The sequence below is a fragment of the Leopardus geoffroyi genome, chromosome C1 (genome assembly GCF_018350155.1).
Source record: "Leopardus geoffroyi isolate Oge1 chromosome C1, O.geoffroyi_Oge1_pat1.0, whole genome shotgun sequence".
NCBI classification, from domain to species: Eukaryota; Metazoa; Chordata; class Mammalia; order Carnivora; family Felidae; genus Leopardus; species Leopardus geoffroyi.
The window spans coordinates 214,260,044-214,284,609 of record NC_059328.1 but is presented as its reverse complement, the minus strand read 5'-3'; the positions used below and the strand labels follow the sequence as shown (position 1 = coordinate 214,284,609).

The window sequence follows — 24,566 nt, the reverse complement described above, 5'->3', positions numbered from 1 at the left end:
AAGGAAAAAGAATGCTTCCCAATTCATCCCAAGGTGCCAGCATTACTCTGATACCAAAACAAATTCAAAGATATTACAGGAAAAAACATCTAAACCAATATCTTTCATAACCATAGATGCAAAATTTTTTTAACAAAATTTCAGGAAATCAATTCCAACAATATAAAAAAAAACCAATAATACATCAGGACTAAGTAGAGTTTATTTCAAGAATGCAATGTTAGTTCTGATATTTGAAAATCAATTATCATTCACCGTATTAAACTAAAAATGAAAAACCATATGATCATCTCAGTAGACTCAGAAAAAGCATTTGCCAAAATCCAACCTCATTTCTGAAAAAGAAAAAACAAAAAAACAAAAAAAACAAAAAAACCTCTCAGCAAAACTTCTAGGAATGGAAGGAAACTTCCTCACTGACAAAGAGCATGTATAAAAAGTCTACAGCGGGCACCTGGGTGGCTCAGTTGGTTGAGCGTCTGACTTTGGCTCAGGTCATGATCTCACAGCTCCACATCGGCCTCACTGATGTCAGCACAGAACCCGTTTTGGATCTTCTGTTCCCCTCTCTCTCTCTCTCTGCCCCTTCCCCACTTGCACTCTATCAAAAATAAATAAACATTTAAAAAAATTTTTAATAAATAAATAAATAAACATTAAAAAAAAAAGTCTACAGCTATTATCATACTTAATAGTGTAAGACTAAGCACTTTCTTCCTAAGATCAGAACAAGACAAATATGTCTGCTCTCACCACTTCTATTTAACACTGTACTGGGAATTACAGCCAATGCAGTAAGAAAAATAAAATCAACAAAAGATTAGAAAAGAAGAAGTAAAATTGTATTCACAGATGACATAATCTTTATGTAAAAAATCCCATGGAATCTACAAAAAAAAAAGCCTAAGGAATAAGTGGGCATAGCCTAGTTGACAGAGAAGATCAATGTACAAAAATCAAGCATATTTGTATAAGGAGCAACAGTCAAAAATACAAATTCGAAAAACCATCATTTCAACAGCATCCAAAAATATGAAATATGCTATGTCGTACACCTGAAACTAATGTAACATTTTGTCAAGTATACTTCAATTTAAGAAAATAATTAGAAAATATATATGAGGGGTGCCTGGGTGGCTCAGTCAGTTGAGCGTCCAACTTCAGCTCCGTGAGTCTGAGCCCCACATCAGGCTCTGTGCTGACATCTCAGAGCCTGGAGCCTGCTTCAGACTCTGTGTCTGTCTCTCTCTACCCCTCTCCTGTTTACATTCTCTCTTTCTCTCTCTCAAAAATAAATAAATGTTAAAAAAACAGTTGTTTTAAGAAAATACATATGGGGGCACCTGGGTGGCGCAGTCGGTTAAGCGTCCGACTTCAGCCAGGTCACGATCTCGCGGTCCGTGAGTTCGAGCCCCGCGTCAGGCTCTGGGCTGATGGCTCAGAGCCTGGAGCCTGTTTCCGATTCTGTGTCTCCCTCTCTCTCTGCCCCTGCCCCGTTCATGCTCTGTCTCTCTCTGTCCCAAAAATAAATAAATGTTGAAAAAAATAATTAAAAAAAATAAATAAATAAAATAAGCAAAAAAAAAAAAAAAAAAAAAAAGAAAATACATATGAAATATGTAGAGATAACATGACAAAAGATGTACATAATTTGCCCAGTGAAAACTACAATTTTCTCAGAGAAATTAAATAAAACCTAAATAAATGGAGACTACAGCATGTCCATGGGTTGGAAGACACAACATCATTAAGAGGTAGTTCTCCTCAAACAAATCTATAAATACAATACAATCTCAAATTCTCAGGCAGACTCTGGAAAAGTTGACAAAGCTGATTCTAAAATTAATATAGAAATGAAAAAAAACCTTTAAGAGCCAAAATCTGGAAAAAGAGCAGCAAAGCTTACTTCAAGTCCTATTATAAAACTATAGTAATCTAAACAATGTAGTATTGGCATCAAGACAAATAGATCAATGGAACAGAAAAGGGAGTCCAGAAATAGAACAACACGTATATAAGTAGATTTCCAACCTACGCAGAAGGCAATTTAGTGAATAGTCTTTTCAACAAATGATTCTAGAACAACTGGATTCTATATGTAAAAAAATGAACATTAATGGCTAAAACAAACAACTCAGGAAGCAACAGATGTTGGCAAGGATGTGGAAAAAGGGGAACACTTCTGTACTGCTGGTGAGAATGCAAACTGGTGCAGCCACTCTGGAAAACAGTATGGAGGTTCCTCAAAAAATTCAAAATAGAACTACTCCATGACCCAGCAAGTGCAATACTAGATATTTATCCAAAGGATATAAAAATGCTGATTCAAAGGGGGCACATTGACCCCAATGATTATAGCAGCACTATCAACAATAGCCAAATTATGGAAAGCGACCAAATGTCCATCTACAGATGAATGGACAAAGATGTGGTATGTGTGCGTGTGTGTATAAAATGGGACATTACTTGGGGGGGCGCCTGGGTGGCGCAGTCGGTTAAGCGTCCGACTTCAGCCAGGTCACGATCTCGCGGTCCGTGAGTTCGAGCCCCGCGTCGGGCTCTGGGCTGATGGCTCAGAGCCTGGAGCCTGTTTCCGATTCTGTGTCTCCCTCTCTCTCTGCCCCTCCCCCGTTCATGCTCTGTCTCTCTCTGTCCCAAAAATAAATAAACGTTGAAAAAAAAAAAAATTTAAAATGGGACATTACTTGGGGATCAAAAAGAATGAAATCTTGCCATTTGCAACAATGTGGATGGAACTAGAGTGTATTATGCTAACTGAAAAAAGTCAGAAAGATAAATATATAATTTCACTTATATAGAGAATTTAAGAAACACAACAGATGAACATAGGGGAAGGGAAGGAAAAAGAAGATAAAAACAGAAGGAGGCAAACCATAAGAGACTCTTTTTTTTTAATTTATTTTTAATGTTTGTTTATTTTTGAGAGACAGAGCATCAGCAGGGAAGGGGCAGAGAGAGGAGGAGACACAGAATCCAAAACAAGCTCCAGGCTCCAAGCTGTCAGCACAAGAGCCCGATGTGGGGCTAAACTCACAAACCACAAGATCATGACCTGAGCCAAAGTCGGATGCTTACCCAACTGAGCCACCCAGGCACCCCCATAAGAGATTCTTAAATACAGAGAGCAAACTGAGAATTGCTGGAGAGAAGGCGGATGGGGGGATGGGCCAAATGGGCGATGGGCATTAAAGACGGTACTTGTTGGGATGAGCACTGGGTATTATAAAGAAGTGATGAATCACTGAGTTCTACCCCTGCAACCAATACTACACTGTACTTTAACTAACTTGAATTTAAATTTCAAAAAAAAGATTATAAAAAAAAGAACTTTAATCCATACTTTGTACTATACATAAATATAACTCAAGGGACACCTGGGTGGCTCAGACGGTTAAGTGTCCGACTTCGGCTCAGGTCATGGTCTCACGGTTCATGAGTTCGAGCCCCCATCAGGCTCTGCTCTGATGGCTCAGGGCCTGGATCCTGCTTAGGATTCTCTGTCTTCCTCTCTCTCTGCCCCTCCCCCACTTGTACATGCAATACATACAATCTCTCTCTCTCTCTCTCTCTCTCTCAAAAATAAATAAAACACAAAAAAATTTTTTAAAAACTCAAAGTGGATCATAGTCTAAGTCTATAACCTAACAAAAACTCCTAGAACATAGGAGAATATTTCAGTGATGTTAAATAGGAAAAGATTTCTTAGGTAAAGTAACAAAAACAGCAACAAAAGAAAAAAATTGTAATTTGGACTTCATCAAAATTAAGAACTTTTGCTCTTCAAAAGACACCATTAAGAGAATAAAAAGAGATAAGGAAAAATATTTGCAAATTTGAAAAAGTACTTACATCCAGAATATATTTAAAAAAACTTACAAAATTCAGTAATAAAAAAACACAGAACCCAATTAAAAATGGACAAAAGATTTAAACAGACACTTCACCAGGGGTGCCTAGGTGACTCAATCAGTTAAGCATCAGACGTCAGCTCAGATCATGATCTCACGGTTCATGGGTTCAAGCCCCATGTCAGGCTCTCCACCCTCAGCACAGAACTTACCTCAGATCCTCTGTCTCGCTCTTTCTCTGCACCTCCCTTGCTCACTCATACACATGCCCACTCTGTCTCTCAAAAATAAACATTAAAAACACAACAAAACATGGGGCTCCTGGGTGACTCAGTGGGTTAAGCATCTGACTCTTGATTTTGGCTAGGGATATAATCTCGTGGTTTTTGAGTTCAAGCCCCGTATCAGGCTCTGTGCTGAGAGAGTGGAGCCTGCTTGGGATTCTCTCTCTCCCTCTTTCTCTGCTCCCCCTCCCTCCACCCAAAATAAATAAACTTTAAAAAAAAACAAAAATAAAAAAAATAAAAACAGACACTTCACCAAAGAAGCTATGTGAATAGCAAATAAGTTCATGAAAAGATATTCAGCATCACCAGTCATTAGAGAAATATAAATCCAGACCACAACGAAATACCACTACACATCTATTAGAATGTCTGAAGTTGAAAAGACTGGCATACCAAGTGTTAACAAGAATGTGGAGGGAGTGAACTTTTTTTTTTAAGTTTATTTGTTTTATTTTTAAGTTTGTTTATTTTGAGAGAGTGCGCAAAAGTCGGGGAGTGGCAGACGGGTGGGGGGAAGAGGGAGACAGTGAGAGAGACAGAGAATCTTAAGCAGGATCCATGGCCAGCACCAAGCCCAACGCAGGGCTCAACCCCACAGACAGTGAGATCATGACCTGAGCCAAAATCAAGAGCCAGATGCTTAACCGACTGAACCACCCAGGCGCCCCAAGGGAGTGGACCTCTTCTACACTGCTGGTAGGAATACAAAATAGTACTTGGAAGTTTTGACAGTTTCTTTCAAAGTTAAGCATACAAAAAGAGCAACAAAAGTATATGTTCACACAAAGACTTGTACACAAATGTTCATAGCAGCCTTCTTTGTTACCAATTAAAAACTGGAAAGAACCAATATGTCCATCAAAAAATGAATTATTGGTAATCTGTGATACATCCATACAAAGGAATATTACTAGGCATGAAAGAGGAATCAATTATTGATATACTAAAAAACGGGAGTGAATCTCAAAATAATTATGCTGAGTGAAAAAAGCATAACTACATGCTGTATGGTTCCACTTACATACAACTCTAGGAAATCCTAGGAAATGAAAATTAATATATAATGACAGAAATATCAGTGGTTATCTGGGATGGGGACCAAGAAGGAAAACTTTGGGTGTGATGGATTTATTCACTACCTTGTTTGTGATGATGAGTACATACATATGTCAAAACTTAACAAACTGGGAGCACCTGGCTGGCTCAGTCAGTGAAGTGTGCAACTCTTTACCTCAGAGTTGTGAGTTCAAGCCCCATACTGGGTACAGAGATTACTTAAAAAGCTTTAAAAAAAATTTTTTTTAACTCAAACTGTATACTTTAAATATGTACAGCTTATAATATGACAACTATTCCTCAGTAAATCAGTTTTTAAAAACTATAGTCTTAACTAGTAATCAATAATCCTTTAAATAAAAATTGGGCCCTTTTTATTCATTCATGTAATTCATTCATGTAAATTTATTCCCTGTTAATAATGTGCATTTTAGTCATAAAATTCATGGCTCATCCTTATTTCCGAACTATTAAGAAAGACTGATTTAAACTAGCAAAATTCAGTAAATCATAAAGAAAACAAATGTCTTATTGGAGCAAAAGAGCTCTGAACAACTCAAATATTTTTTCATTTAAAAAAACTTAAAGGGGGAGCCTGGGTGGCTCAGTTGGTTAAGCATCTGACTCTTGGTTTCAGCTCAGGTCATGATCTCAGTGGGTCTCTTTCAGCTCAGGTCATGATCTCTTGTGGGTTCGAGTCCCACATTGGGCTCTGTGCTGGCAGTGTGGAGCTTGCTTGGGATTCTCTCCCTCTCTCTCTTTCTCTCTCTCTCTCTCTCTCTGCCCCTCCCCTGCTCTCTCTGTCTCTCTCAAATTAAATAAAAACTTTAAAAAAAAATAAATGATAATAAAATAAACCTAAAAGAACTAAAAAGAATAATAAGCCATGCAAACTGCTGCTTTTATTTTAAGTAGGATTAAACAAAAATAACAATGTGCTATTATCTCTTCCTTGGTATCGTAACTGCTGCTGTGGTTTCATAATCAATCCTTTAAAATGGATTAAAGCTGACCATGGCAAAGAAAAAGAAGCAACTATTTCCCACATGGAGAAATGCTCTCTAAATGAGGAGAAGTTAAAGAGAAATGTCTGGGGCTTCTCTCTGGACCCCTCAGCACGGAGGCAATCACTACCAACCTCTCTTCCTCATCCAAGTCTAATGGGAGAAACAATCCAATTTCATTAAAGGAAATCTGCCCAGGAACCTCAAGAGCAGAGTTCCTCAATTAGCATCGCATGACGTTCTGCCTCCTTGAGGTTTGGTCACCCAAGCCCTCCAGTCTACCAGATAACAATACTTTCCTTCATTTAAAAGGTTTTTAAGACTTCCTACTGTATCAGCCTACTTCATTACTCGCCCTCTTCTTTATAGTCCCTGCACTATTTATGTTGATATTCTCATGCCCACCATTGATGCCGATATCGGAACACGGTTTACAGAAGTAGCATGATGCAGTGTCACGGAAGGAATATGGGCTTTGGAATCAGACACGGGTCCATACTTTGGTCCTAACACATACTGCCTTACGACTTAAGTATACTCCCTGAGCCTCAATTTTCTTATCAGTCCAAGAATCAAATCATCTTTCTCATTGGACAAAACTTGGTATCAATGACATAACACACAGGAGGAGAGGTGGCTCCATAAATGATACGCCCCTTCCTCTTCTTTACTTTCTAATTAGAAGGCATTTTTCTGAGGCAGGTACCTCTATCAGTCCTTATCAGTACCAGGTGATTTCATGAGTGACATTTTCCCTGTACTCTGTGCCACATTAAAGTCCTTCCCTGCCAGTATGAACACTGTCTCTTGTCTGCCAACGCTGGTGCATCCCAGAGGCAGCTGTATTAGGATGTAAGAAAAGAATCAAAAGTAGTTGGATGGTACACTCATGTTCAGAGCAGGATTATTCACAACAGCTAAACTGTGGAAGCAACCCAAGTGTCCACAACAGATGGATGGATAGGCAAAATGTGGTATAGGAGGAAACTCTGAGGCACCTGGGTGGCTCAGCCGGTTAAGCGTCCCACTTTGGCTCAGGTCACAATCCCACAGTTCGTGGGTTCAAGCCCCATGTCGGGCTCTGTGCTGACAGCTCAGGACCTGGAGCCTGCTTTGGATTGTCTCCCTCTCTCTCTGCCCCTCCCCCACTTGTACTCTGTCTATCTTTCTCTCTCTCAAAAATAAATATTTAAAAAATATTTTAAATTAAATTAAATTTAAAAAATTAAAAGGAGGAAATTCTGATATATGCTACAATATGGATGAACCTTAAGAATATTATGCTAGGGGTGCCTGGGTGGCTTGGTCAGTTAAATGTCTGACTTTGGCTCAGGTCATGATCTTGTGGTTTGATTTCGAGCTCCGCATCGGGTTCTGTGTTAACAGCTCGAAGCCTGAAGCCTGCTTCAGATTCTGTGTCTCCCTCTCTCTGCCCCTACCCCACTCATGCTCTGTCTCTCAAAAATAAATAAACATTTAAACAAACAAACAAATAAATATTATGCTAAATGAAATAAGCCAGTCACAAAAAAATACTGTATGATTCCACTTCTGAGGTACTCAGAGTGCCCAAAATCATAGAGACAGAGGTAGAACAGTAGTTGCCAGAGGCTGGGGAGAGGAAAGAATAAGTTGTTGTTTAATGAGCATAGAGTTTCAGTTTTATGAGACAAAAAATAGTTATGGAGATGGATGGTGGTGATGTTTCCACATTATGAATGTATTTAATACCACTGAACAGAACGCTTAAAAATGGTTAAGATGGTAAATTTTACCACCATAGAAAAAAAAATAGAAAACTAAGTTTCTTTGGACTAATAGTTGACTAAACCCAACCACTTCCAGTCTCAACATGAGAGTTAATCTCATAATTGCAACTCTGGGACATCAAGTTCTTGCTGTGGTTCCAAAAAATGCTATCTGAAAAGTTCTCGTCAAATCCTTCTATCTCCCTTGATGTGACACAAAGGAGCAGCTCTGTGGGGAATAAGCTTAGGAATAATTCCCTGAGCCTGCACTGATGGGTCAACAAGGCAAAAAGAATTACAAAGCCATAGAATGCTCACACCCAAGTGTGGGTAAACGAGATTGGGTAAATAAGCATAGACAGGGCAGAGGCCCCAAGATGGGGGGGGGGGGGCGGCAAAGGTATATGAGATTAGGTATTCAGGGCGAAAAGGCCCCCCAATTTAGTACTATAGCAGAAAGCTGCTTTCACAGGAAGGAAGAACCAAATTAGGTAAACAGGTAAATAGGGTGATAGACCACTGAGGGGTGAAGCTACCCAGAGCAGAGCTGATTAGCAAAAGAAAGGTGGCCTTTGACCCTGAGGTTGCATCCTCTGTCTGTCTTATCCCCTAGGCTGGCTAAGATAAACAGGCACAGCGCCTCAGGTCTACCCTTAACATCCATCTGCCCGGCAGCAGGATTTTGGTTTATATAGACCCAAACCCCTAACACCATATATCTTCAAAACCCCCTTTCCCTCATGCCCATGAGTTAATGTTCACAGATTCATTATCTCTTTGTGCACGCCCATCACATTTGTAAGCCTTCTGATCTTAACAAATATGGAGCAAGGACCCTTATTTGGGGCTCTTGTCTTCTCCCAGACATTAGCCATCTCTCACATTTTAATCCTGCGTCCACTCTCTTGCTGGACCAGAGAGAATTTTAGACCCAGAGTCTATGACACAGCTCCACCACTACCTTCCATCTAATAAAGACAACAAGAATCTGGCTGTGTCCCTGATGTCACCAGTAATGGCACGGACAGCTGGACCTCAGAGGGATCTACAGAACTATTCCAGGCCCACAGTCTGATTTGTGCATGTGCTCAGTAATATTTGAATGAAAATGAACTTTACTTTCCACAGCAACTCCCCATTTAAAGCAAAAAAAAACAAAAAAAAAAACAAAAAACAAAAAACCAACTTTCAAAAGGTTCAATGGTCATTCTAAAAGCTGGCTTCTAGGGGCACCTGGGTGGCTCGGTCAGTTAAGCGTCCAACTTCGGCTAGGGTCATGATCTTGCAGTTTGTGAGTTTGAGCCCTGCATCAGCACTGTGCTGACAGCTCAGAGCCTGGAGTCTGCTTCAGATTCTGTGTCTCCCCCTCTCTCTGCCCCTCCCATGCTCATGCTCTATATCTGTCTTTCAATAATAAATATTAAAAAATTTAAAAATAAATAAAAAATAAAAACAAACTGGATTCTATAAGGCTACTTATACAACACTACAGGAATACAAAGTCCGAGATAAAATGGGAAAACTGCAAATAAAAGTTTACAAATCTTCCCCATCTAAGAAAATGCTTTGTTATGTTTTTTTGTACTTAAAATATGGAACCATCTCAAAATTGTTTCCAGTCCAATACCCAAAATCAACTGACCTGAAGGCATTCTGAGATAAGCACTACAAAATGTGGTACAAATATGATTCTTTCAAAAAGCATTTAGAGCAATAAAACTCAAATCTACTAGGAGCTGGGTGGGGGGGGGAAGATGTTCATTGGGTACAGTTTTAGTTTTCCAAGATAAAAAAGTCCCAGTGATCTGTTACACAACAGTGTAAATATAGTTAACATCACTGAACTGTATACTTAAAAATGGTTAAGAGGGTAAGTTGTTTTTTTTTTTTAATTTTTTTTTTTTTTTTAATGTTTATTTTGAGAGAGACAGAGACAGAATGCGAGTGGGTTAGGGGCAGAGAGAGAAGGAGACACAGAATCCAAAGCAGACTCCAGGCTCTGAGCTGTCAGCACAGAGCCCGACATGGGGCTCGAACTCATGAACTGTGAGATCATGACCTGAGCCAAAGTCGGACGCTCAACCAACTGAGCCACCCAGGCGCCCCAGGGTAAGTTTTATATTATGTGTTTTTATTGCAACAACTAAAAAGAAACAGGTCTCAGAAGTTAGTGCCCTAGCAGTCATACTGATGCAAAAATATTTCAAATCAACTAACTTCTAGTGTCCAATACTAATCCCTAAAATTCCTTTTCTCTCAAGAAAAAAAAAAAGTGGACACATCTCACTGGTAGGACATGGAAGCTTCTCCAACTACAGTAACACTAAGGGAGCACCTTGGGGAAATGAGGAAGAAGATGATATAAATACGAAGCAAAGGTAGAAATACAAAGCAGGCTATATAAACACAATGTAAAAGTGTCATCCCCACCTGCAATCCAGCGGAAGTCTCTAAGTAAAACGGTATAGAGGCTTCTCTTTACTCGAGAGATAAGAAAAACTCCTCAACCTGCTTACAAGGCCCTGTGGCCCACCTCTCCAGCCCCCTCCCACCAGATTCTTCCAACACTCTTCCTGTTCTCTACATAGAGCTGTACCCTAAATCCTCAATCCTCCCCATGAACGCCTGTGCTGTCCTCTCCTGTCCTTTGCCTGTGCTGTTGGGTCTGACTGGAACACTCTTCCTTTCCTGTGCATTCTTCAGATCTTAGTTCAAATGTCGTTCCCGTGACTTCCCTAAATCAAAAAAAGAAAAGAAAAAATGTGCAGTTTCACATTCGTGTGATTATTTGGTATCATCTGCTGAAGACAGGAGCCACGGATGTATTCACTCTCCCCCATTTCCAACAAAAGCACAATACACCAAATAGGCACTCAAATACTTTTGAAAAAGTGAATAAATGGCCACTAAAACTGTAAGAAAGCAATAAAACACTGTAAGAGGTCTCCTTAATGAATCTTCGAAGGACATCCAAAGCAACTGAGCCTAAAATCCCTATTCAACTCTTACGGGGAAAAAAAAAAAAGTCAATTCAGATGCCTGTATCAATTTCTCTGGTCCTTCTACGTCCCTACGCAAATGCTGAGCATCAAAGGCTGATGGGTAAAACATACAAACACACACACACACACATACACTGCAGATAAAGCAAAACTACTCCTTGTTGAGTAACCTGTTTTTGGTATTTCTTGATACAATGCCTCCTACATAGGAAGCACTCTGGAAATAGCTGTCAAATATTAAAAGTAACATTCCACAAAACTCTTAAGTATATAGGAACTAGTAACTAACTTTACTGAAAACTGTGGTGTTTCACATAAAAGTAAGACCATCACAAAAGCAAAGGAATGAATCTCTTCAGTGGCAAAGCCTCCTGATATTAACCATATTCATTTAGATCTCAAACAGAAAAAAACGCCAGACTGATTTTTACTAAGAGTGAAATAGAATCAAGTACCATAGAGCTTTAAATAAGGACTACAAAATGTCACGTGCACACTTAACATACGAAACTGTTTAGGATTCCCTGTCCCCTCCAATACAAACACAAATTGTACCTATACTTTAGAGATATAATCCATAAACATGTTACAGAAAACTCCAGCCCATACTGCTCTCTCCTCTGATTCTGTATTTAAACAAATGCTATTTTGTAGTTTTTCCAATAACTTAATGTGTACGGTCTCTTATTTTGTATCCTTTCACGTACCTAGAACACTGGGCGTGCTGGTTAAACACTATACCATGCTGATTAATGGATTTTGCTATCGAAATTCCTGCACTTTTATTCCCAAATGTCATTCCCGAAAATTGTTTGCATGCCTGCTTTAACTCTTTCATCATTAATGTTTATTTATTTTTGAGAAAGAGAGAGTGGGGAGGGGCAGAGAGAGAGGGAGACACAGAATGTGAAGCAGGCTCCAGACTCTGAGCTGTCCGCACAGAGCCCGATGCCGGCCTGGAAGCCAACCATCCTGAGATCGTGACCTGAGCTAAAGTCACTCAACTGACTGAGCCACCTAGGCGCCCCTAACTCTATTATCATTAAATATAAAATTGTTACCTAACAATGTTCAAATAAGGTTTAGAGTTTTCTTAGTACCACACCTACAAACTCAATAAAGGGAGGTTTTCAGTATCACTGTCTTTTCAAATGCAAATCAGAGATATTAACAACACCTGCCCCTACTTTTTTCAACGTAGCAAAATTCACTTGAAATTTTTCCCAAAGGTAATCAGTCCCAGGGAGAGTTCCTTCCGTCCGTAGAAAATTGGAAGACACAAAACCTAAGCTACATAATGCTAACCGCACATCACTAAAAACAGGAAACCTAATCCCCGGGAAACGATCAGTTGAAAATATTCAATTACAAGAGTCTCCACGATCAACAAAGCAGATAAAAGACATCGCTTTGGAAAGCGCAAAGCAGCAGGCAAACATCAAGCATTCTAATTAAGCGGCTGCCATTCCCGGCTCCTCAAGGGTTCCATCCCTGCCAGTCCCAGACACCTGTATCTGGACCCATAAGAACGCGTCCACAGGTGACCCGAGCCTCGGGAAGCGTCCTCTCTACAGCAACAGGCTCTGCTTAATTCTGGTTTTCTTATCTGCGCCCCTAACGGGGCTACGAGAGAGGGCCGGCGGGACCCCGCGCGAGGAGCCGGGCCTGACAGGCCCTGTCGGCCGGGAGCGGGGGAGAGGGGGGCGTGTGGTGGGCAGGGGCGACGCCGGAGCCGGAGAGCGATGCCCGAGGCGGAGGGCGCTCGCCCAGGACCGGCGCCGCAGGTACCCCGCTAAGCGCTGCGGAGACGTGGCAGGTCAGACCCGGGGCCGGTCCAGGGAAAGGGTCGAGGTGGGGCGCGCGGAGCGGGGGCGGGGAGGCCTCACCGTCGCTCCCGGGAGGCTGGCGCCGCCGCGGTCCCGCAGTTGCTAAGGAGAATACTCTTCCGGGTCAGGGGCGCCGCTGTATAGAAAGCAACGGTGGCCGGACGGGGCCAAGAACGCCGCGCGCCTCGAGAGCGCGGCGGAGACGGTGGTCGGCCGTCGTTCCTCTGCGGTGGAGGTGGCAGGAGTTGGCGAAGGGCCAACGCGACTTCTGTGGCCTCGCCTCGCGGGGGCGATGAACTGTAGCCGGTGGCTCTTGCTGGGCGACCCCGGCCGCCGCGGCCCCCTGCTCGAGAGCCAGTCAGCTGCGGGAGCCCTCCCAGCCCGGGTTCGCGCCCTGCTTCCAGTCCGGGTTCGCGCCCTGCTTCTAGGCCCCCCGGATGTAGCCACGCCCGTCCTTTCCTGGCACAGGGCTTTACTCATTCTTTCGTTTACTAGATACTTGGTTGTTGGACACCTGCTCAAGGCTCGGGGCAGGACTGAAACTGGAGATGCAGAGATGGGCAATCCAGGCGGGGTCCCTGCCGCCAGGATGTACAGACTGGTGGGAGCGCGGGCAGACAGATACTGCTTACCTGGGTGGGCTAAGTATGGGAAGCTGTGGGAGCCTACCCGGACTCGGGTAGGGAAAAGGTTACTTAAAGCAAGTAAAAGGGTAAGGAGGAGTGTTTCAGGTACGAGAGTAGGCTCGTTTGAGACACCGACCGAAAGGTCAGTGTGGCCTGCCCAGGGAAGTGCGTAGAGAGGAAAGAATGGAGCCCAGAAAACATCAACATGATGTTTTCATGTTGTGAACAAAGGAACAGGAACCTCCAAAGAGCGTTCAGAATGTTCCTTGAAAGGGGTACCTGGCTGGTTCAGTCGGTAGAGCATGTGACTCTTGATCTAGGGGTTGTAAGTTTGAGCCCCACTAGGGGTGTAGAAATTACTTAAAAATAAAATACTAAAAAACCAAAACAAAACAAAATTAGAATGTTTGGTTGAAGGACTGCTGAGAAGACAGTGGGAGAGGAAAGAATTCCAGTAAGGAGGTGGTCACCAGTGTCAAATGCTGTGAAGATCAAGTGCCTAGTGGTGACCCTAAAAAATCAAAATTCAGGAATAGGGCGTCAAAGGCGACAGTAGCTTGAATCTGTGTAGTGAAGGAGCCCACCACCATGTGTTCCACATTAAGACAAGGAAAAGAAATACATTAAATTGTTCCTGAGTGCCTTAATGTCTTTTAAAGTATTTGTAAATTTCGGGATTCTTCTCTAATACCTGAAGTTCTTGAAGGTGGGAAATATTTGTTTAATCTTGGGTCTCCAGGGCTTGCCGCAAAGAAAAGCCTTAATCACTGTTTGTTTAAAGAATAAATGACGGGGCGCCTGGGTGGCGCAGTCGGTTAAGCGTCCGACTTCAGCCAGGTCAGGATATCACGGTCCGTGAGTTCGAGCCCCGCATCGGGCTCTGGGCTGATGGCTCAGAGCCTGGAGCCTGTTCCCGATTCTGTGTCTCCCTCTCTCTCTGACCCTCCCCCGTTCATGCTCTGTCTCTCTCTGTCCCAAAAATAAATAAACGTTGAAAAAAAAAAAAGTAAAGAATAAATGAACCCACGAGCCTTTGATTTTTAATGTGCACACAGGTCTGAATCCTCAGCAAGACTGTGATGTAGGCAAACCTTGTCTATTCAAACTGTAGATGATGGAAGAAGCCCAGCAGGGGCAGGAAAGAGGATGGCAAAGGATTCAATGGGTGGGAGGAGCCCCAATGGAGCCAGGGATGGGAATACCCAGAAAGGGAAAAGAACAAAGTCTTGATAACATAAAAACTGGGGTTGCAGAGCCAGAAATGGGAGATGAAGCCAAGGAAACCAAAAATATTAGAAGCAGGAATAGAAGGGGCCCCTGGGTGACTCGGTCGGTTAAGCATCCAATTGGGCGCAGGTCATGATCTCGCGGGTTCATGGGTTCGAGCCCTGCCATTGCACTCTGTGCTGACAGCTCAGGGCCTGGAGCCTGCTTCGGATTCTGCGTCTCCCTCTCTCTCTGCCCCTCCCCTGCTAGCTCTCTCTCTCTCTCTCTCAAATAAATAAACATTAAAAAGTAGAAGCAGGTGTAGAAGAGCAAAGGAAGGACAATTATTGTATGTAAGTTCCACAGGCAGATCCCATTTGGGGACAGCTGGCAGAAAGTGTGTCAGCTAGTGTGAAGGCTACAGGGCTGGGTGGACATCATCTAAGTAGAATGAGCTCTGGGCTTCCTCATGTGGGCAAAAGGAAAGGGTGAAAGGCTTGCCCCACAAGCATACCTCCAGTCCAGAACCAGTACATTCTCATTATATCAAGTATTACAACAAGCTCACCCAGAAGAGAAATATTCTTCTCTAAGAGACTACAAGTCTACCCACAATGGATGTGACCAACCATCTGTGAGAGTAAACCATGAAATTTGAAACGTGTGGCTGAAGAGTTTAGGAACACCCAAAATATCAGCCAAGGGACGCCAGGTGTAACATGAGCAAGGCAGGACCAGAAAATGATTATAGTTTGGTAAAGGGAAGCTAAATCAATTATTATGTGAGCGGAAGGGACGAAGTCAACTTGTAATATAGAAAAAGCCCCAAATCCATGAAGTACAAAAGATAAAGTCTATTCCCGCATCCTCCTGACAGCCTTGAATAGAGTATCAATTCTAAAGAACTGTGTTCAGTTGACCCAAGGTGATTCATCAGGCTCAACTTGGCTGGCGTTCCAGGAGATTTCAGTGGTGCCTCAAGAGATGGAAACTTATTTCTATGATGGGCATATTTTTAGAGAACTGCAGGAAGTTGTGGGTGAACCCTGTACTTCCAGAATGGTGTGGGCAAGAAAGGTTCCAGGTGATGAGCTTTGTCTGACTTTGGTCTCTGGATGATGGATAGCCAATTAATGATGCGAAATGCTTTGGGCAATACCCAGAATATGAACAAAGGACCAAGGTTACCATGCCATGTTGGTATATGAAGTGAGCCATCTGCTACCTCCAGAAGAATCCCATGCTGGCATGGAGAGGGATTGTGTCTATTATGAAATACAAGCCTTCCTGGGAGTTTAGGGAGTATAGACAGCTACAGTGCCCCAGAGTTTTCCAGGTGCAGCCTGACCCTGATTCCTAACCACCACCACCCCCAACTTGGTCTTCTGTACTAATATCCACCCAGTCACAAAGGCAGACATCCAGACACCTAGGAATCATCCGTGACTCCACTGTCCCTCACCACCACACCCTCACCCTAATAGCCCAATCCAAAATCAAGTCCTGTAAACTGTCTCATTCCCCCACCCAATTCTACTGCCACTAAGTACCCTGAAAGTAAATAACCAAGCAACTCAGAATCAGTAAGAAGTGTTAGAACATCAAAAATGAAGCTAGGTGGGGCACCTGGGTGGCTCAGTCGGTTAAGCGACCAACTTCGGCTCAGGTCATGATCTCGCGGTCCGTGAGTTCAAGCCCCATGTCGGGCTCTGTGCTGACAGCTCAGAGCCTGGAGCCTGTTTCAGATTCTGTGTCTTCCTCTCTCTCTGACCCTCCCCCGTTCATGCCCTGTCTCTCTCTGTCTCAAAAATAAACGTTAAAAAAAAATGAAGCTAGGTGATAAAGATTGTGTGTGTGTGTGTGTGTGTGTGTGTGTGTGTGTGTGTGTGTGTGAGAGAGAGAGACGGGGAGAGAGAGAGAACAATGTAATAAACAAACGCCACCAGAACTTCAAGGAAATAAGATTGAATAAATCCATTCAACAACAACCTGTTTTGATTGTCTTTCACGTGTGAATCTCAGCTTGAAGGAACTAAAAGATAACAAAAGGACTGTTAAATATGTTAAAGAAAAACTAAGGTAGAATTGAACATATTCCAAGGACCAACGTGAAGGAGGCTTTGCTGGCCTGGGGGTATGACTTTGGAAGGACCTGGCTCAGCTATGGGATGGAATCAAGTGCCACGAGCCTCATCTTTATCTGTGCAGGTGACAGAGCTGCCAGCGGATAGTGTTATGGGTGAACAGAAAATATGTCTCATCCTGACCATATCAGTTGATCTTGGCCGCCTCAATTCCAGCAATTAGCCCTGCCCAGACTACTCTTTCCCGCTTGCAATCCTTGTCTGATTAGAGTCTGTTTTTGTTCTTGCCTCACTTTAAAGTTAGCTTTAAAAAAATAGTACATTTTTCTTTTCCCTCTATCTTTATGGTATTATTTTTCTCTTAACTATTTAAATGTAAATCCTTCTAGATCATTCCCATTTTTTTGCCTTATGACTCTCAGCCTTTCCTTAATGTCTCTCTTACATTCTAGCTCCTGTGTAAAACTTCACCTTTTCAAATACTTCTAATTATTCATTTTATTTTATCAGGATTGATCAACATGTTATTCTTAACATTTTTAGGCTTTTTTATTTTTTTTTATTTTCTAGTTCTTTGCTCTTCTTTTATTTTTTATTTAACATATGCTACTAAAAGCATGAATTTTGGAAACTTCTCATTTACAATGTTATCATTCCAGGGTTTTATTCCCCACATCTTCAGCTTTAAATTTGTCTTGATTTTTATACTCTCTCGTCCTCCCATTTTGATCTTTTCTTTCTTTGATCTTCCTTTTTTTTTCCAATTTTGAACTGTGTCTTTTAATCAAAGATCTATCTCAGCAGCTGTAAATGGCATCTAACAATTATTACACGTTGAAAGAAAAAGAATGACATCCAAACTCATTAAACCCAGAATGTTTATACCTTTGTTTGGTTGGAGAATTCACTGCAGCTGGAGGTCTTTATAGGACAATACTTTACTTTTCTCCTGTACCTCACCCCCTGCCAGATGCCAGCCTCACATGACGCTGGCAATTCCATTACAACAGCAGTGCATCGTGCCTCTTAAGACAAGGGGAACCAAACTGCTGCATTCAAGTCCAACTCCTTCAGTTACTCACTATGTGACCTTAGGCAAGTTACTCAACCTCTCCGTTGAGGTTTCCCTACTCATAGAAAGTGAGTAATGATAGTACCTCATAAGGTTGATAGGAAATTTAAATGAGTCCATACATGTAAACCGTTTAAAACATTGCCTGGCACATACTAAATACATGTTCATTAATACTATCATTTGATAAGAGGTTATCCTAAATCGTAGTCACTCTTAGGAGTGTAGAACAACGAAGTGTCTGGTGTATGATGGTCCCGACGGAGAGAGCTTTTTTTCCTTCCTTCTGTAGCCAATGCTGCAGCCTACCAAACTTCTCTTTTGGCACTCTCTCTTCCCAACACAACCCATTTTTTTTTTTCCAGATAACAACCCTCCTCCAAGGAGTCATGTGCTGGAGGGGAGGGATGGGTTTGCTCTGCATCTGTGTGTGTTTGGAGTGGGGGAGGAACAATTTCAATGAAAGGTAAGTCTATTCATCCCTTTCCAGCACCCAATGTTGAATGAATCTCCTCATTTTAGACATATAGAGAGAAAACATGCGATTGGCTAAGGCCAGCCTATGGGTTAGGGGTCCATGGGAGCCAATCGGCTAACCCAGGGAAACAGACCCACTCAGTACAATTATGGCTGTTCAAGTCCATACCTTCCTTAGGGTCTCAGTGTATGTGTGTGTGCCGGGGGACCCACTTATTGAAGGAAAAGGGAGCAAATTTCAATGAAGGATATGTATATAGGCAAAGAGAAATGATAATCTTATGCAGTGTATAGCCTATCTACACAGATACATGTAACTAGTCTGAAAAGCAAGGATATAAAGTATAGTTTTCATAAAATGTGATAATCATATTTTAAAATATTTAATTGGGAGCACCTGGGAGGCTCAATCAGTTAAGCATCCAACTCTTGATTTCAGCTCAGGGGCTGATCTCCTAGTTCATGGGTTCAAGCCCTGCATTGGCCTCTGCGCTGCCAGCATGGAGCCTGCTTGGGATTCTCTTTCTCTCTCTCTCTCTCTCTCTCTCTCTCTCTCTCTCTCTCTCTCTCTGTCCCTCCCCTGCTTGTTCTCTCTCTCTGTCAAAAATAGATAAATAAACATTTATAAATAAATAAAATTTTTAACTGGAGGGGCGCCTGGGTAGCTCAGTCAGTTGTGCCTCTGACTCTTGATTTCAGCTCAGGTCACAATCTGAGGGTGGTGGGATGAGCCCCACATCAGGCTCCATGCTGAGCACAGAGTCTGCTTAAGATTTTCTCTCTCTCCCTCGACCCTTCTTCCCTGATCATGCTCTACTTAAAATTAAAAACAAAGTGTTTTTTAATTAAAGAAAATTAACTGGAGGTAAAACTTTTCAGAATGCCAAAACCAAAGCAAAAGGATTTGACTAAGGAGGACTTGGAGGTGAGTGAATGACCAAAAACAAAACAAACAAACAAACAAAAAAACTGAATCTATAAGAAAGAAAACAAGTTTCTTAAGAAAAATAGTTTTGAATCAGAACAAATAGAAAGAAATGAGCATAACTGTTTTTTGTTGGGTAAGTGAAAACATAGTAAAACACTAAGAAATTGGGTTGTTCAGAAAATTTTGAGAAAATCTCATCTCACTTGAATGAATAAAAAATGGCCTCCAATAGAAATCTTAAACTAAAGAGAAAACCAAGAATTTTATTAACTGAGAAAAATACAGAATGACACAATCAAAATAATTATAAGATTACATGTAAATGGACTAAATTCTCCTATTTATTTATTTTTTTTTCAATATATGAAGTTTATTGTCAAATTGGTTTCCATACAACACCCAGTGCTCATCCCAAAATGTGCCCTCCTCAATACCCATCACCCACCCTCCCCTCCCTCCCACCCCCTATCAACCCTCAGTTTGTTCTCAGTTGTTTTTTTTTTATTTATTTATTTATTATTTTATAATATATGAAATTTATTGTCAAATTGGTTTGCATAAAACACCCAGTGCTCATCCCAAAAGGTGCCCTCCTCAATACCCATCACCCACCCTCTCCTCCCTCCCTCCCACCCCCCATCAACCCTCAGTTTGTTCTCAGTTTTTAACAGTCTCTTATGCTTTGGCTCTCTCCCACTCTAACCTCTTTTTTTTTTTTTTTTTTTTTTTTTTTTTCTTTTTTCCTCCCCCTCCCCCATGGATTCCTGTTAAGTTTCTCAGGATCCACATAAAAGTGAAACCATATGGTATCTGTCTTTCTCTGTATGGCTTATTTCACTTAGCATCACACTCTCCAGTTCCATCCACGTTGCTACAAAAGGCCATATTTCATTTTTTCTCATTGCCACGTAGTATTCCATTGTGTATATAAACCACAATTTCTTTATCCATTCATCAGTTGATGGACATTTAGGCTCTTTCCATAATTTGGCTATTGTTGAGAGTGCTGCTATGAACATTGGGGTACAAGTGCCCCTATGCATCAGTACTCCTGTATCCCTTGGATAAATTCCTAGCAGTGCTATTGCTGGGTCATAGGGTAGGTCTATTTTTAATTTTCTGAGGAACCTCCACACTGCTTTCCAGAGCGGCTGCACCAATTTGCATTCCCACCAACAGTGCAAGAGGGTTCCCGTTTCTCCACATCCTCGCCAGCATCTATAGTCTCCTGATTTGTTCATTTTGGCCACTCTGACTGGCGTGAGGTGATACCTGAGTGTGGTTTTGATTTGTATTTCCCTGATAAGGAGCGACATTGAGCATCTTTTCATGTGCCTGTTGGCCATCCGGATGTCTTCTTTAGAGAAGTGTCTATTCATGTTTTCTGCCCATTTCTTCACTGGGTTATTTGTTTTTCGGGTGTGGAGTTTGGTGAGCTCTTTATAGATTCTGGATACTAGCCCTTTGTCCGATATGTCATTTACAAATATCTTTTCCCATTCCGTTGGTTGCCTTTTAGTTTTGTTGGTTGTTTCCTTTGCTGTGCAGAAGCTTTTTATCTTCATAAGGTCCCAGTAATTCACTTTTGCTTTTAATTCCCTTGCCTTTGGGGATGTGTCGAGTAAGAGATTGCTACGGCTGAGGTCAGAGAGGTCTTTTCCTGCTTTCTCCTCTAAGGTTTTGATGGTTTCCTGTCTCACATTCAGGTCCTTTATCCATTTTGAGTTTATTTTTGTGAATGGTGTGAGAAAGTGGTCTAGTTTCAACCTTCTGCATGTTGCTGTCCAGTTCTCCCAGCACCATTTGTTAAAGAGGCTGTCTTTTTTCCATTGGATGTTCTTTCCTGCTTTGTCAAAGATGAGTTGGCCATACGTTTGTGGGTCTAGTTCTGGGGTTTCTATTCTATTCCATTGGTCTATGTGTCTGTTTTTGTGCCAATACCATGCTGTCTTGATAATGACAGCTTTGTAGTAGAGGCTAAAGTCTGGGATTGTGATGCCTCCTGCTTTGGTCTTCTTCTTCAAAATTCCTTTGGCTATTCGGGGCCTTTTGTGGTTCCATATGAATTTTAGGATTGCTTGTTCTAGTTTCGAGAAGAATGCTGGTGCAATTTTGATTGGGATTGCATTGAATGTGTAGATAGCTTTGGGTAGTATTGACATTTTGACAATATTTATTTTTCCAATCCATGAGCAGGGAATGTCTTTCCATTTCTTTAAATCTTCTTCAATTTCCTTCGTAAGCTTTCTATAGTTTTCAGCATACAGATCCTTTACATCTTTGGTTAGATTTATTCCTAGGTATTTTATGCTTCTTGGTGCAATTGTGAATGGGATCAGTTTCTTTATTTGTCTTTCTGTTGCTTCATTGTTAGTGTATAAGAATGCAACTGATTTCTGTACATTGATTTTGTATCCTGCGACTTTGCTGAATTCATGTATCAATTCTAGCAGACTTTTGGTGGAGTCTATCGGATTTTCCATGTATAATATCATGTCATCTGCAAAAAGCGAAAGCTTGACTTCATCTTTGCCAATTTTGATGCCTTTGATTTCCTTTTGTTGTCTGATTGCTGATGCTAGAACTTCCAGCACTATGTTAAACAACAGCGGTGAGAGTGGGCATCCCTGTCGTGTTCCTGATCTCAGGGAAAAAGCTCTCAGTTTTTCCCCGTTGAGGATGATGTTAGCTGTGGGCTTTTCATAAATGGCTTTTATGATCTTTAAGTATGTTCCTTCTATCCCGACTTTCTCAAGGGTTTTTATTAAGAAAGGGTGCTGGATTTTGTCAAAGGCCTTTTCTGCATCGATTGACAGGATCATATGGTTCTTCTCTTTTTTTTTGTTAATGTGATGTATCACGTTGATTGATTTGCGAATGTTGAACCAGCCCTGCATCCCAGGAATGAATCCCACTTGATCATGGTGAATAATTCTTTTTATATGCCGTTGAATTCGATTTGCTAGTATCTTATTGAGAATTTTTGCATCCATATTCATCAGGGATATTGGCCGGTAGTTCTCTTTTTTTACTGGGTCTCTGTCTGGTTTAGGAATCAAAGTAATACTGGCTTCATAGAATGAGTCTGGAAGTTTTCCTTCCCTTTCTATTTCTTGGAATAGCTTGAGAAGGATAGGTATTATCTCTGCTTTAAACGTCTGGTAGAACTCCCCTGGGAAGCCATCTGGTCCTGGACTCTTATTTGTTGGGAGGTTTTTGATAACCGATTCAATTTCTTCGCTGGTTATGGGTCTGTTCAAGCTTTCTATTTCCTCCTGATTGAGTTTTGGAAGAGTGTGGGTGTTCAGGAATTTGTCCATTTCTTCCAGGTTGTCCAATTTGTTGGCATATAATTTTTCATAGTATTCCCTGATAATTGTTTGTATCTCTGAGGGATTGGTTGTAATAATTCCATTTTCATTCATGATTTTATCTATTTGGGTCATCTCCCTTTTCTTTTTGAGAAGCCTGGCTAGAGGTTTGTCAATTTTGTTTATTTTTTCAAAAAACCAACTCTTGGTTTCGTTGATCTGCTCTACAGTTTTTTTAGACTCTATATTGTTTATTTCTGCTCTGATCTTTATTATTTCTCTTCTTCTGCTGGGTTTAGGCTGCCTTTGCTGCTCTGCTTCTATTTCCTTTAGGTGTGCTGTTAGATTTTGTATTTGGGATTTTTCTTGTTTCTTGAGATAGGCCTGGATTGCAATGTATTTTCCTCTCAGGACTGCCTTCGCTGCGTCCCAAAGCGTTTGGATTGTTGTATTTTCATTTTCGTTTGTTTCCATATATTTTTTAATTTCTTCTCTAATTGCCTGGTTGACCCACTCATTCGTTAGTAGGGTATTCTTTAACCTCCATGCTTTTGGAGGTTTTCCAGACTTTTTTCTGTGGTTGATTTCAAGCTTCATAGCATTGTGGTCTGAAAGTATGCATGGTATAATTTCAATTCTGGTAAACTTATGGAGGGCTGTTTTGTGACCCAGTATATGATCTATCTTGGAGAATGTTCCATGTGCACTCGAGAAGAAAGTATATTCTGTTGCTTTGGGATGCAGAGTTCTAAATATATCTGTCAAGTCCATCTGATCCAATGTCTCATTCAGGGCCCTTGTTTCTTTATTGACCGTGTGTCTAGATGATCTATCCATTTCTGTAAGTGGCGTGTTAAAGTCCCCTGCAATTACCACATTCTTATCAATAAGGTTGCTTATGTTTGTGAGTAGTTGTTTTATATATTTGGGGGCTCCGGTATTCGGCGCATAGACATTTATAATTGTTAGCTCTTCCTGATGGATAGACCCTGTAACTATTATATAATGTCCTTCTTCATCTCTTGTTACAGCCTTTAATTTAAAGTCTAGTTTGTCTGATATAAGTATGGCTACTCCAGCTTTCTTTTGGCTTCCAGTAGCATGATAAATAGTTCTCCATCCCCTCACTCTCAATCTAAAGGTGTCCTCAGGTCTAAAATGAGTCTCTTGTAGACAGCAAATAGATGGGTCTTGTTTTTTTATCCATTCTGATACCCTATGTCTTTTGGTTGGTGCATTTAATCCATTTACATTCAGTGTTATTATAGAAAGATACGGGTTTAGAGTCATTGTGATGTCTGTATGTTTTATGCTTGTAGTGATGTCTCTGGTATTTTGTCTCACAGGGTCCCCCTTAGGATCTCTTGTAGGGCTGGTTTAGTGGTGACAAATTCCTTCAGTTTTTGTTTGTTTGGGAAGACCTTTATCTCTCCTTCTATTCTAAATGACAGACTTGCTGGATAAAGGATTCTTGGCTGCATATTTTTTCTGTCTAGCACACTGAAAATCTCGTGCCAATTCTTTCTGGCCTGCCAAGTTTCAAAAGAGAGATCAGTCACGAGTCTTATAGGTCTCCCTTTATATGTGAGGGCACGTTTACCCCTTGCTGCTTTCAGAATTTTCTCTTTATCCTTGTATTTTGCCAGTTTCACTATGATATGTCGTGCAGAAGATCGATTCAAGTTCCGTCTGGAGGGAGTTCTCTGTGCCTCTTGGATTTCAATGCCTTTTTCCTTCCCCAGTTCAGGGAAGTTCTCAGCTATTATTTCTTCAAGTACCCCTTCAGCACCTTTCCCTCTCTCTTCCTCCTCTGGGATACCAATTATGCGTATATTATTTCTTTTTAGTGTATCACTTAGTTCTCTAATTTTCCCCTCATACTCCTGGATTTTTTTATCTCTCTTTCTCTCAGCTTCCTCTTTTTCCATAACTTTATCTTCTAATTCACCTATTCTCTCCTCTGCCTCTTCGATCCGAGCTGTGGTGGTTTCCATTTTGTTTTGCATTTCATTTAAAGCGTTTTTCAGCTCCTCGTGACTGTTCCTTAGTCCCTTGATCTCTGTAGCAAGG

At 41.3% G+C, this 24,566-nt stretch overlaps 1 protein-coding gene and 1 long non-coding RNA gene across 5 annotated transcripts in view; one reads left to right on the top strand and one right to left on the bottom strand.

Moving 5' to 3' along the window:
- The window catches only part of DIS3L2 (DIS3 like 3'-5' exoribonuclease 2), a 350,540-nt gene extending 337,333 nt beyond the window's left edge, over positions 1-13,207 (bottom strand). The window contains exon 1 of one of the 4 annotated variants that reach the window (XM_045481713.1): positions 12,853-13,207. The gene's annotated coding sequence lies outside the window, so the exon portion shown is untranslated. The remainder of the gene's footprint in view (positions 1-12,852) is intronic. The other 3 variants (XM_045481715.1, XM_045481716.1, XM_045481714.1) reach the window with 3 other exon arrangements.
- LOC123599629 lies at positions 7,923-24,294 on the top strand. Its single transcript, XR_006713234.1, has 3 exons — positions 7,923-8,720; positions 12,774-12,775; positions 24,283-24,294. It is a non-coding gene; the product is annotated as an uncharacterized LOC123599629 (long non-coding RNA).
- Positions 24,295-24,566: the final 272 nt, after the last annotated feature.